The 14,398-nt window shown below is 35.2% G+C and overlaps 1 protein-coding gene across 5 annotated transcripts in view; it reads left to right on the top strand.

Annotated features, from left to right (window-relative positions):
* The window catches only part of LOC106869724 (uncharacterized), a 216,755-nt gene that overhangs the window by 69,435 nt on the left and 132,922 nt on the right, over window positions 1–14,398 (top strand). For 2 of the 5 annotated variants that reach the window (XR_016241181.1, XR_016241180.1), the window contains exon 2: window positions 50–119. The exons of the other annotated variants lie outside the window; for them this stretch is intronic. The gene's annotated coding sequence lies outside the window, so the exon portion shown is untranslated. Of the gene's footprint in view, window positions 1–49; window positions 120–14,398 lie in introns of those variants that run through there. 5 annotated transcript variants of the gene reach the window in all.

The following is a 14,398-nucleotide window of genomic DNA, read 5'->3' as shown; positions in this document are numbered from 1 at the left end:
ATATATGTTTAGCAGAAGATCATGTATATTCTTTTCTTTTGTACTCTAGGCACAAGGCCGGAGACTTTTGGGGAGGGGACCAGTCGATGAGATCAACCCCAATACGCAACTGGTACTTAATTTATCGACCTCGAAAGGATGAAAGACAAAGTCGACCTCAGCGTAATTTGAACTCAGGACGTAAAGACAGACAAAATACCTATTTCTTTACTGCCCACAAGGGGCTACACACAGAGGGGACAAACAAGGACAGACAAACGGATTAAGTCGATTATATCGACCCCAGTACGTAACTGGTACTTAATTTATCAACCCCGAAAGGACGAAAGGCAAAGTAAAATTACACAATATTCTATAATTCTACACATAATTGTAATTTGGGGGTCAGCTAATTGCTTCACCTACGTAAAAAAAATATTAGTGCCTGGGATATTCTTATGGTAGTAAAAAAGGAATGTTTAACTCCTATTTCTAAATTCGGTATATGGTGAAGCAATTAGCTGACCCCTAATTATAATTATAGAATATTTGTGTAATTTTACCTAAAAAGGTTTTTTTACTTGGTAAAATTATTAATTAATTAATTGATTAATTAATTAATTTTACCCTCTTATTATATATATATATATATATGTATATATATATATATATATATATATATATATATATATATATATATATATATATGTAGGGGTGTATGTATGTCGTCGGAGAATAACTTTTAGTCGAAGTGTATTTTCACCTGATGGCTGAGTCGTCTATGTGATGTGAGTAGATGAAAACGAACTGTTGCAATAAAATATTAAAATCAGCACTTTGTAAATGACATCACGAACTAATGTACATGTGACAGCACGAATCTGCCGACTGTAGTCAGCATGCTGTTCGTTGCAAAATAAAAAGAAGTGTATAGTAATACATGTGCAAAGGGAAATGAATGATTTCGTTGTTGATTTATTTTATTCTCTCGATACATTTCTTTGGATATCTCGCTTTTTCTTTTCTTTTTTTTAGATTAGAATTATGTATATAAAGTGAAAGCAAACGAAGCAAAAATAGGACTCCCTCCCAGGGAAAGTGTTTACATTTTATCCTTTCTTGCGAAAGATATCATACAATATTCTTTTCTTTTTCTTTTATTTTATATTAACAATCAAGTCGAAAACCATTTTCCTCAAGTCTATACAGTCTTCCCCAGGAAGAGTAAAACTCACGATGAAGTCAGTTCGTCCAAATACCCACACTTTCAAGTTAGACATAAGAAAAGATTTCCTGTAGTCTAATCTAAAATCTCAATTCCAATTTCCTTTTCGAGCATTACTACAATGGTAAACTGAGTTCTAGTGAACTTGAATCGGTCTAGAATTTTTTTTTGTGAGTTGCAGCACATACACAGAGATGCAGCTTCGGGAATTATAAAATCTTAGAATTTCACGGTAGATTTCTGAGGCGGTAGTGCATGACAGTTTAATTAATATGATACTGATTATTTGTTCATAATCATAAATGAGACTAGGTTCTTCTGTCTCTTTGGAGATATGACTTTCGATGATTGTTTAGCGATAACAGTGTATGTTGCGAGTAACTTTCTTTATAATGCCAAATAGTGCAAGATTTATAAAAAAAAAAACGAATTAAAAATGTGACCATCCGTATGAAATGGAATAGCAGCAAATATGTTGCTATTATACAGACGAGAGAGTATGGTAATTATATCTAAAGTTTGGGCTAATTATAGGTAAACAAAGCTGTTGAGGAAATTTGATTTCACTTTTTCATCACGTTGTGATGGAAAAGTATAACAGAAGACTTCAAGTAGGAAAAATCGGAAATTTAGTTAAGATGGCTATTGTTGTTTCAAACATACTCAAAACTTAAGTGGTGTTAGTAACCACAATTGCTGAAGTAGGAGAGTCGTTATCCTACATGACATCTGAACATTAACCAACCATAAGTTTAATATGATATAATATAGATGCAAATACAATCATACACATCCACACACATATACACGAATATGTATCACATTTAAAAAAAATTCTTTCTGGTATTAGATTAAGGCCATGATAGGCTCCGCCTTAAATAATTCGTAATCAAATTTACCTCGGTACGTTTTTAAAAACACCTGGCCCTTCTATTCAGCCTGTTTTGCTGAATGACTAAGTTATGGGTACGTAAACACAGCGGTTGATAGTGGACAAACACAAACAGAAAGAGAGACACACACACATAGACACATACGATGGTCTTCTTTCAGTTTCCTTCTACCAAGTCCACCCAAAGGTCTATGCCCCGTCCGAGGTTATAGTGGTAAAGACTCACTCAATGTGCGACACTGTGGTACAGAAAGAAGACAAAACTTGGTACAGAAACTGTGGTACAAAAGGAAGACAAAACTGTGGTACAGAAGGAAGACAAAACTTGTAAAAATTCTTGTGTAAAAAACAAAGCAAGAAGCAAATATACATAGATCAATTCCATTGAAGAATTCTAGTTCTGCGCATTATTTGTCTTCAAATATTGTAGTTAACTTTACTCGATTTCTTTAAATAAATAACGGTACAGGGTTGACTTTGATATCTTTTTCACTGCGTATTTTTCTGTCTGTCTGTCTCGCTGTCTCTGTCTCTCATATTTTGTCTCTGTCGTTACTCTCCTCTGGGAAGAGCCCATCCTGGGCTCTTTAAGGTCTAAGATTGAATGAGACAAGCTGCAACGGTATTCCGACAACTCCTTGACATGTTACAGCAATATTTAAGGCAAATAATTATTTTTTACTTTTACACACGTAAACAAGAAAATTTAGTTCATTAGAATTCCTTTTAACGATCCGGAAATACTGAAATGCTAAGTCGTAATCGACAGAAATTTAAAATCGAATGTAATGGATCGAAATAAATTGTGCAAAGCGTTCTTTTCCAACGCTATAGGCATTCTGCTTTCTCGCTGCCTTAATTTCTGTCAAACAATAACAGTATTTTTGGTTCGAATGTAGACCCACGTGATTGGCAAGCAACCTTCTAACTCAGTCATGCGTACACCTATATGATTTGATTTAAACCTTTTGACAATTGCCAGCAGTTTACAATGTCAGTGATGGTCTCTCATGCTCTTATGACTAAATGGTAGGTAAAACACAAATACATTAGCAAAGACTTGAGTATCATGTCAATTGTTTCACCAAGGGAAAAATTCAGACAAGTAAACACATACCTAATGTCACAAAAACAGAAAGCTTTGCAAAGGATATACTGCGAAAAAAAAATGCCTGGTTTTTGTCACCCAGTTCTAAATATTTTGCTTCATACATGGAGACTTACACAGTATACACAATATATTCAAATAAACAAACACAAATACATATTGACTTGTATGTGATATTGTGTGCCTATGAATGTATCGGGATACGTAGGTATGTATATGAATACATGCCATTATGTTATTAATATTGATTTCTCAATAAATGAACTATTCTCGAAACAGTTAATTTATTGAAGTCTTTCGTTAGCTATTGATTTCTCCCGATTTTGTATATTTTGATTTCTCTTCGATAGTCACTATCCTCCTCATACATATACTATATATTTAAATTCTTAAATATACTCAAATACCCAAAATTTCAAAGAGTTCCTGCCTTAAAAACAGGAGCTAACCACAGTTATTTTGTGTTCTTTGCTACATTGGTTTCTATTAACCCATTTATTCTATCAGAAGAATTTTTATTCATTAAGATAGAAGAAATACACATAATTATATATATATATATATATATATATATATATATATATATATATATATATATACATATATATACATATATGTGTACTCATATACTTATATATATATATATATATATATACATGTGTGTGTGTGTGTGTGTGTGTGTGTGTGTGTGTGTGTGTGTATGTGTGTGTATACAGATATTTAAGTAGGTATATGTATATCTGTAGATGAGTTTGTATACGTTATTCATTTTCTCATCGTTAATCATCCGTTCTTCTGGAATCGATTATTTTTTCTATAATGCTGTTATTTGCATCAATGCCAGATTGGATGCAATCATGGGAAGATAACACAAAATCTCAATTAACTCCTATGTTTAGATTGCGATTGTTATCAATCCTTGTAGTATTCTAATTTTGACACGTCTTATCAATAATAATAAAACAACTTAACTATTAAATGCAATTAGGGCTGCAGAGTTATTTCTAAAAGAAAAGATTGAGACACTCGATTGAATCTATCATAAAATACAAATATATAAAGGATCGCAAGTTCGTAGGTTATTTTAAGTGTATACACATCCAAATAACTATGATTCAATCATCCGGAGGAGTTAATTCCACTTATCTGCCATATTGTCATATATCTAAAATCTCTAAGCGGTCAGTACACTGCATAATTGTTGAGTTAAGCTTCAATAAGTTGTACTGCAGCATGATAACCTTCAAGTGAGATTGACACAAGCTTAGTTAATATTTATATAGAGTCTTGAACGCTGATGGGCTTCCATGATTGCTTTACTCGTAGCGAGTAGCTGCAAAACTTTCCAATTATACGGTACAATTATTACGCAGAGCATTGAACTACAGATTCTCAGAATATCTATTGACGCCGAAACAGATTAATAGTTTTAAGTTTGATTTTCTTCGTCATATAAACGCAGAGAAATTCCGTTGTATACATTTTGCCCTCGTAATTTGTAAAAGAGTTGGCATGCTTTCAATTATATCACGTCTTTTTATTTAGTAAAAAAAAGACGGCATGATATTTTGTATGTGATACAAGAACGGCATATTAGAGAAAAACATATTTTCTTCTTTTAGGCGAATGTCGTCTTCAACCCTTATTAAAGTTTTGCAGATGTTGAACAACAAGTGAACATTGATAAGGAAATCTGTAAATTCTGTTGACAGAGTTAACCAATACAGGTTAACATTGGGCAGCGAGCTGGCAGAATCATTAGCATTCCAGGCGAAATACTTAATAGTATTTCATCAGCCGTTACGGTCTGAGTTCAAATTCCGCCGAGGTTGACTTTGCTTTTAATTCTACCGGAGTCGATTAAATAAGTACCAGTTAGGCACTGGCGTCGATGCATTCGACTTAACTCTTTGTCTGTCCTTGTTTGTCGGCTCTATGTTTAGCCCCCTCATTGGCAATAGAGGAATACATATAGGTTAAGACACTACTAAACTATAGTAATCGGCTTTGTTCTTTTGTCACTAAAACAAGGAATGCAGAAAAGTTGTTATTTAAATGAACACCTATAAAGCGAAAAAGTTCATTTTCGGTTTGTTTGGAGACATCTGATTAAATACGCAAGAAATACTTTTACACAAAGATAAGGGACGCAAATTATGCAGTACAAGATATTCCAAGTCAGATTCATTCGGATGATAGGCGGACGAAGAGCAATTAATTTCTCAGAAGAAAACGAGAAAGATAATTATTAAGTGTTTAGAACTAAGACACTGGGATGAATGTAATGAAATGAAAAAAGTTGATTGATATTTGCATAGCAATAAATTGGAAAAACTTCACCTCTGACACAAATCAGTTTTTTCTCTCGCTTTGTTTGGAAGTTATTAATAGAGTCCTTTTCATTTCGAAATACGAGCTCCCGGGGAGCAAAAACCACACTCTAGTTTGTTTGCCGTTTAGCATTATTCGGTTATGTTTGCAATCTCAGTTACGTTATCAATCACATGTAGATGAAACTGAAAATTCACGAAAAAATACATTTCTTCGGTCTTATAAATATTACTTTCAAATTAGAAGCAAAATACACTATTCCTTTGCCTCGTTCATAAATGACACGTAACATTGTAGAATCATGTATTCACAGTTCCAAGCCGATATTAAACTATTGAATTAGTGACATTCCCTTTATTACTGCAATGTAATTGGAAATGCAGTTTTATATTTATAAAGAAAGGTATTTGTGAGCGTTAGATAACATGCATGTACATGATACGGTTACAATTATTTGTTAGGATTCGCAAACCAACAAGAAGAACTGTGGGTAGTTGCTAAACTTAGTAGAAATAGCAACCAGAAAAGTTGAAAATCAAAATCCCAACATTTGTTGCTCTTTTTCTAGCCCAGTACTAAAAGTCCTGTTTATTCCTGAAAGAAAATTGACGAATAATAATATTTATAACTGCCACCTAACATGCTAACAAATATCAGGGATTTTTTTTCCTCCCTGAGTTTGAAAACTATATTTTTGTGTGTACTTAATATCATATTAATTGAAATTACTTCTCTTTTTTTTTTTTACTCTTTTACTTGTTTCAGTCATTTGACTGCGGCCATGCTGGAGCACTGCCTTTAGTCGAATCAAATCGACCCCAGGACTTATTCTTTGTAAGCCTAGTACTTATTCTATCGGGTCACTTTTTGCCGAATCGCTAAGTTACGGGGACGTGAACACACCAGCATCGGTTGTCAAGCGATGCTGGGGGGGGGGGGGGGAACAAACACAGACACACAAACACATACATATATATACATATATACGACGGACTTCTTCCAGTTTCCGTCTACCAAATCCACTCACAAGGCTTTGGTTGGCCCGAGGCTATAGTAGAAGACACTTGCCCAAGATGCCACGCAGTGGGACTGAACCCGGAACCATGTGGTTGGTAAGCAAGCTACTTACCACACAGCCACTTAGAAATTATTTCCATTTTTCTTTCAGAGATTCACGCAGGGACAGGCGTGGTCGTGTGGTAAGAAGCCTGCTTCCCAACAACATGGTTCCACGTTCAGTCCCAGTGCGTGGCATCTTGAGCAAGTGTCTTTTACCTTAACCTCGGACCGACCAAAACTCTTTGAGTGGATTTGGTAGACGGAAACTGAAAGAAGCCCGACGAATATATATATAATTATATATGTTTTTTTCTTTTACTTGTTTCAGTCATTTGACTACGGCCATGCTGGAGCACCGCCTTATAGTCGAGCAAATCGATCCCAGAACTTATTCTTTGGAAACCTGGTACTTATTCTATCAGTCTCTTTTGTTGAACCGCTAAGTTACGGGGACATAAACACACCATCATCGGTTGTCAAGCGAAGTTGGTGGTGGGGACAGATATATATGTGTATATGTGTGCGTGTCTCTATGTATTTGTCCCCCACCACCGCTTGACATGTATTGGTGTTTGTACGCTCCCTTAACCTAGCGGTTCGGCAACAGACCGATAGAATAAGTACTTTGAGTACTAGGCTTAAAAAAATGATAACACCTGAGGTCAAGTTGTTCGACTGAAAACACTTGGAGGCAGTGCTCCAGCATGGCCGTAGTTAATGGAAACAAGCTAAGGATAAAAGATAATGGACAATAAAACAAAGGTTTTATTGTCTTTCTTTAACAAGGTTACGGATTTCAGTTTATTTATAAGCACTTGAATATGACATTGAAGAGATGGCCACATATTTGATTTATAGCGGCACTGGCCCACTTGACACGTTTTTTTGATACATATTTAAATAAATTTTAGTAACAAAAATCTTCTCATAGCTCGTTTCCTACTTAAAATTCTACTTAGCAACATAGTTATGAGAATTTAAATTTTTATCGATGAGAAACATGAGCAGCTAATATCCGTCTGCCTGTGTCACGACATTTATTAGAGGGAGGGGAAAAAGGGGAGGAATTTAAATATACGTCACAGTGTTTTGTTAGAAAAAAGGGGAAGTGAAAAAGTTGTTCGAAGGGAAATACGGGAGAGAGAGAGAGAGAGAGAGAGAGAGAGAGAGAGAGAGAGAGAGAGAGAATGAGTGAAAGATAGAAATATAGGTAGGTAGATTTTTTTTTTGTTTTGTTGGCACACCGTCAGTTACGACGACGAGGGTTCCAGCTGATTCGATCAACAGTACAGCCTACTCGTGAAATTAACGTGCAAGTGGCCGAGTACTCCACAGACACCCTTAACGTAGTTCTCAAGGAGAGTCAGCGTGACACACAGTGTGACAAGGCTGACCCCTTGAATTACAGGCACAACAGAAACAGGAAGTAAGAGTGAGAGAAAGTTGTGGTGAAAGAGTAGAGCAGGGATCGCCACCACCCCCTGCCGGTGCCTTGTGGAGCTTTAGAGGTTTTTGCTCAATAAACACTCACAACGCCCGATCTGGGAATCGAAACCGCGATCCTACGACCGCAAGTCTGCTACCCTATCCACTGCACCATTGCGCCTCCACAGGTAGGTAGATAGGTAAGTTGGCAGGTAGGTATGTAGTCTTGTCATCATAGTAACTAAAAAGGGGATTTTAAGTACCTCTGTCAAAATAACGCAACACAGCTTAAAAAATGAAAAAAAAACAGACGTTCATTATAAAGCAATATAAATATACATTTTCGTTGTTTGTGTGCGTGTGTATGTGTGTAGGTGTGTACATGCGTATGTGTGTATGTTTTTCTGTGTGTGCGCGTGTGTGAACGTGTGTGTGCATGTGTACGTGTGTACGTGTGTGTGTGTGTGTGAAAAATAGAATTAAAATGTTTCAAGAAGAAATAGGTTATTGTTGTTGTTTCTGTGAGAGAAATGCAGTGAGAATTTGTTTGTGTGTGTGTGTGTGTGTGTGTGTGTGTAAGATAAATAGATAGGTGGAGTGTTTTCACCAGAGCAACTACAAGATTTTCACTATATAACTACTATTAAAAAGCCGGTACTTGCATGATTAACAAATATTTTACCGGAAGTGTTGCGACAGTAACTGACTTAGTAAACTAACAAAGTTTCTCTAAGCATTCAACTTCAATTGTTAGTGAAATAATACGTGATAGTTTTTTTCTTAATTTTATTCCTTGACTATCGGAAACGACAAAGATTTTCCAGTAGGTATTTTCATTCCTTTTCCCTTATTGAACGCAATGTTCTATCTGTTTAGAATGGATCTCCTTCTATAGTTAATTACTCAACTAAATATATATCTGTAGTAAACCATTTTATATTATGTAATCTCTAAGTAATCTATTTGTATTTCTGACAATTCTCTGTCATTTTGACACAAGGCTAGTAACTGTGAGGACTGAGAGAAACCGGTACGTCGCTTATCGAATCAGAAAGATAAAAGACGGTGGAATTCAGTGGAATTTGAGTTTAGAACCTAAAATTCTGCGGGAAGAAACAGCGCCTAACTTTTCTTCTGACGTGCTAACGAGCCTGCCAGCTCGCCACCTTACTTAAATATCTAATAATCCCCTATTTTAAGTTAGGCACAAGTTTAGCAATTCTGAGGCTCGGAAAGTCTTTTACATCAACTCAAGTACTCAACCTTGTTTCATCATATTTTATTGACTCCGAATAAATGAAATATAAAGTTAACCTCGGCGCAATTTGAACTCAGAACGTAAACAGCCGGAAGAAATGCTGCGCTGCGTTCCGTTCGACGTTCGAACGATTCTGCCAGTTTGCTACCTTCAATTTCGAATAATTATTTCTAGTCTTGGCAGAAGGTCAGAAAATTTTGAAGGGAGGGTGAATTCAATTATATTGACTCCAGTACTCATCAGATACTTATTTTATCGACCTCTAAAAGATCAAAGGCAAGGTTTACTTCGGAGGGCATTTAGTCTCAAAACAGAATGCACCGGAAGAAACCGCGCCGAGCATTTTGACTATCTGATGAAGATATCTAATTAGTGTTGACATTAAGTAACACAGTAAGAGGGTAAGCTGGCGAGTCGTTAGCAGTAATCCATCCTTAATGCTTAGCGCTACTCTGTTAGTTTTGACTTTCTGAGTCCAAATTCCGCCGCCGAGTTTGTGTTTTATCCTTTCAGGGACAATAAAATAAGTATCAGTTGAGCATAGAGTCGATGTAATCGACTTAAGTCTTTCCCTTGAAATTGCTGTTTTTATACCAACATTTAAAGCAATATTTAAGGCGGTGAGCTGGCAGAATGTTAGCATATCACGCAAAATGCTTAGCGGCATTCGTCCGCCTTTACGTTCCAAGTTCAAATTCAGCCAAGGTCGATTTTACTTTTCATTGTCTCGGGGTCGATAAAATAAGTACTAGTTGAATACTGTGAAATTGTTGGCTTTGTGCCAAAATTGGTCACAAGACCAAATTGATATTGTGCCAAAGCGGTATTTATGGGAGAGGAAATAGTTTTGAAGTAACTTCATATATTACTTCCGTATATTTTATCAATCCAATGTGTGTGACTTACAAGGACACTTTTCTCGTTAATCCAAAACGGATCCCAAAGACTGGGCATTGGAAATGCCTTCTCATGCCTCGTTACTTCTTTAGCTGTGACGTTAATGTGGGTTACGAATGGGAAAACAGCGAATTAACAGAAACTGCGAAATGCAGGACAAATTACTTTACAACGTTTATCCTTTACGCGCTATTGCAACTTTATCAGAATTAAATTTAACTTTTATTCTTCCGGGATATTTAATAGGAATTATCAGTATCACATTGCTAACGATTTAATTGATTTCACACTCACACGGCTCCCTCCAAGTTTGACAATTCGATATGTGCCTGTTCGAAAGAATGTAATATCCAGTATCAATGGAAATATTCCCTGCTTTTATGGAACTAAACAAAACTGTTTATTAGTGTTTAACGACACCTAAACATTAGAAATCTCTTCTGGGTGTTTTTTTTCTAACTCCATACCAACTAGTTTGCTTTAAACAAAATTGCTTTGAACGAGAATTGAAACCATTTCGAATTGATACGTTGTTTAGCATGGAACTCTCCTTTGAAAGAACAATATTTCTGTATTTATACATGAAATATATAACATATATTGTTGAAAAAAGAGGAAACGAAACGGTAGTGTGCCGTACAGATATTTCTCTTCAGTACGCTCGTAAAGCATGAATATCACGCAATCTCGTTTCCTCTTAAATATAAAGCCTAAACTACGGATATTTTAAGATTATTCAGATTAGATCAGATCAAAATAATGCTCTCGAAAGAAATCTTATGCTACAGGAATGGACATGGTAAAAATTCGCTTCCACCACGCCACTAGCAGCAGCAGCAGCACCGGCACCAACATTCTATTTATTTCTTATAATAGAGAAAAAAGAACAATCCAAAGAAATGAAATATACTTGAAATAGTTCAGCTTATAATATCGATCCTTTATGATAATACGCACTGCATAATTTGTTTTGCGTGTTGCATAAGAAATCCATTTACGGACTTTGATATGAACATTGTCCTCGAACTGACAACTTGTTGAATAATATTGTCTTATGGTCTTTACATGCAATTGTTTGTTACGACAGGGTATTTCATCTACTCACGAGCGAGTTTTAGTTGCATGTCAATTTCGGGTGTGCGAGCTTGTCAGCAAATCCTAAGAAAATTCTTCTTACGCTTTGCAATTTCACACTTACGTGTAATGGAATTTGTTGTTCGTCTGACGTGTAAATAGAGCGGCGAGTTAAGCAGCATCCGAGAACATAAAATGTTGGGTTAAAATAAATAAATAAATAAATACAAGTTCAGTATATATTTAAATGTATGCATGTATGTGTGAATGCATATATGTCTGTGTATGTACAAATACATGCGCACACATATGCTTATCTATCTATCTATCTATCTATCTATCTATCTATCTATCTATCTGTCTGTCTGTCTGTCTATCTATCTATCTATCTATCTATCTATCTATCTATCTATCTATCTATATATATATATATATATATATATATATATATATATATATATATATATATCTGTATATATATATGTGTGTATACATACAACGTACACTCAACCCACAGACGCACGCATGCACATCCACACTCATACACACACACGCACATACTGATATGATGTACGAAAAAATCTTATATGGTTTTAAAACCGCAAATACGTATGTTTAAAATGATGAAATACACTTGACAGTCGCAAACGCGTAGTGTTTATATACAAGCTTAATCAGGATAGGTAAAAAAAAATTCATCTGAACTGGTTTCAATCTTAATAACCGGGACCCTTCTCTCGCTATATACATCAATATAACATCATATTATTAGTCACTATTATTACAACTGTGTTCTATCAGAATCACACATGAAGTGTCTGAGGCTCTGAAGAAACTGTAAGGTGTTACACAGTCATTCAAGTATGAGTCCGCCGCATCTGATATTGGAAACAGTTGTAAGCTGGTGAAGGTCATAACATAATTGCGTAGTCCTTCGTCAACTCTTCAATAACAATATGTATAAACTCTGTATTTAGAATAACCAATTTCAAAGACTGTTGGATTTTACTCATAGGGTATTGGAATCTTAATGATGGATTTACAAATGTAATGACCAATCTTAAAGACTCTTGGATTTTACTCACAATGTGTTGGAATCTTATATGTGTACCATTCTGCCTAAACAATGGACTTACAAATACAATATCCCTACATTCACTCTCTATTTCCTATCTTATCTTAATTAACTATTGTTTAACCATCCTCTCACATCGTCTCCGATGAAGAGATATAATAAATATCCTGGAAAAGCTGTAAAACCTATTTATAAATGTTCTAAAATATACACAGCCTTGGTTTTTTTTAATCTCATTACGAAAAGTAAATCTTTATATTCACACGCTGATATACGACATACGTTGAACCCCTTATTCGCATAATCTCCGAACCTGGAGCTTAACTATGTTCTATCCATAGCACTTATTCAGCATTACCTGAAACTTCTGGGTCTAATTGACACCACTACCGCTCATATCTTCCTATATATATATATATATATATATATATATATATATATATATATATATATATATATATATATATATATATATATATATATATATATATATATGCGTTTGCACACACAAACAAATACATAAATACACAGAAAAACACACACAAAAACGCACACACACACATACAAACACACACTCACATACGCACTTTGTATTTTTGTCTTTAAAAAAGGAAAAGAAATAATATATAGTGAGTCAGTTTATTTATCAAAAAAAAAAAAAATACCATCCTGAAATACAACAATATCTGTTTCAACACACGATTTCACATGAGGAATCTTGCGAAACGAGTTGCTAAACGTAACACACACACACGCACACACACACACACACACACACACACACACACACACATATATATATACACTTTTATTCTTATACTCATTTACTTGGTTCAGACATTTGACTGCGGCCATGCTGGAATACTACCTTTAGTCGAGCAAATCGATCCTAGGACTTATTCTTTGTAAGCCTAGTACTTATTCTTTCGGTGTCTTTTACCGAACCGCTAGATTTCGGGGACGTAAACGCACCTGTATCGGTTGTCAAGCGATGTTGGGGGGGGGGGGACAAACACAGACATACCGACATATGCACACACACACACACACACACACACACACACACGGGCTATTTTCACTTTCCGTCTGCCAGATCCTCTCACAACGCTTTGGTCGTAGACTTATAGTAGAAGACACTTGCCTAAGGTGCCACGCAGTGTGACTGAACCCGTAACCATGTGGTTGGTAAGCAAACTACTTACCACATAGCAACTCACATACTCACATGTACATTTACATCTTTACACATTTGCACTCATACATACTTACATATATACATATAACTTTTGTGTATGTGTGTGTTTGTGCGGGTGTGTGTATGGGGGTTTACATAGTCATAAACTGAGGTAGCTTAAGAATGATATGCGAGAAGATATTTTCCGAATTATTTAGATATATTTTGACCGATAAAACTTAATCTTTAGAACCTCAGAAAAAACTAACCTGATATGAATAGAGACGATTCTGTAAATAGATTCTCTACAATTGCTGATGGAACTGAAACTGAGGTAGCTTAAGAATGATATGCGAGAAGATATTTTCCGAATTATTTAGATATATTTTGACCGATAAAACTTAATCTTTAGAACCTCAGAAAAAACTAACCTGATATGAATAGAGACGATTCTGTAAATAGATTCTCTACAATTGCTGATGGAACTGAAACTGAGGTAGCTTAAGAATGATATGCGAGAAGATATTTTCCGAATTATTTAGATATATTTTGACCGATAAAACTTAATCTTTAGAACCTCAGAAAAAACTAACCTGATATGAATAGAGACGATTCTGTAAATAGATTCTCTACAATTGCTGATGGAACTGAAACTGAGGTAGCTTAAGAATGATATGCGAGAAGATATTTTCCGAATTATTTAGATATATTTTGACCGATAAAACTTAATCTTTAGAACCTCAGAAAAAACTAACCTGATATGAATAGAGACGATTCTGTAAATAGATTCTCTACAATTGCTGATGGAACTGAAACTGAGGTAGCTTAAGAATGATATGCGAGAAGATATTTTCCGAATTATTTAGATATATTTTGACCGATAAAACTTAATCTTTAGAAC

Source organism: Octopus bimaculoides, chromosome 3 (genome assembly GCF_046866305.1).
Source record: "Octopus bimaculoides isolate indiv1 chromosome 3, ASM4686630v1, whole genome shotgun sequence".
Classification (NCBI taxonomy): Eukaryota; Metazoa; Mollusca; class Cephalopoda; order Octopoda; family Octopodidae; genus Octopus; species Octopus bimaculoides.
Note: the sequence above shows the minus strand (reverse complement) of the source record. Positions and strands in the feature narration are given on the sequence as shown.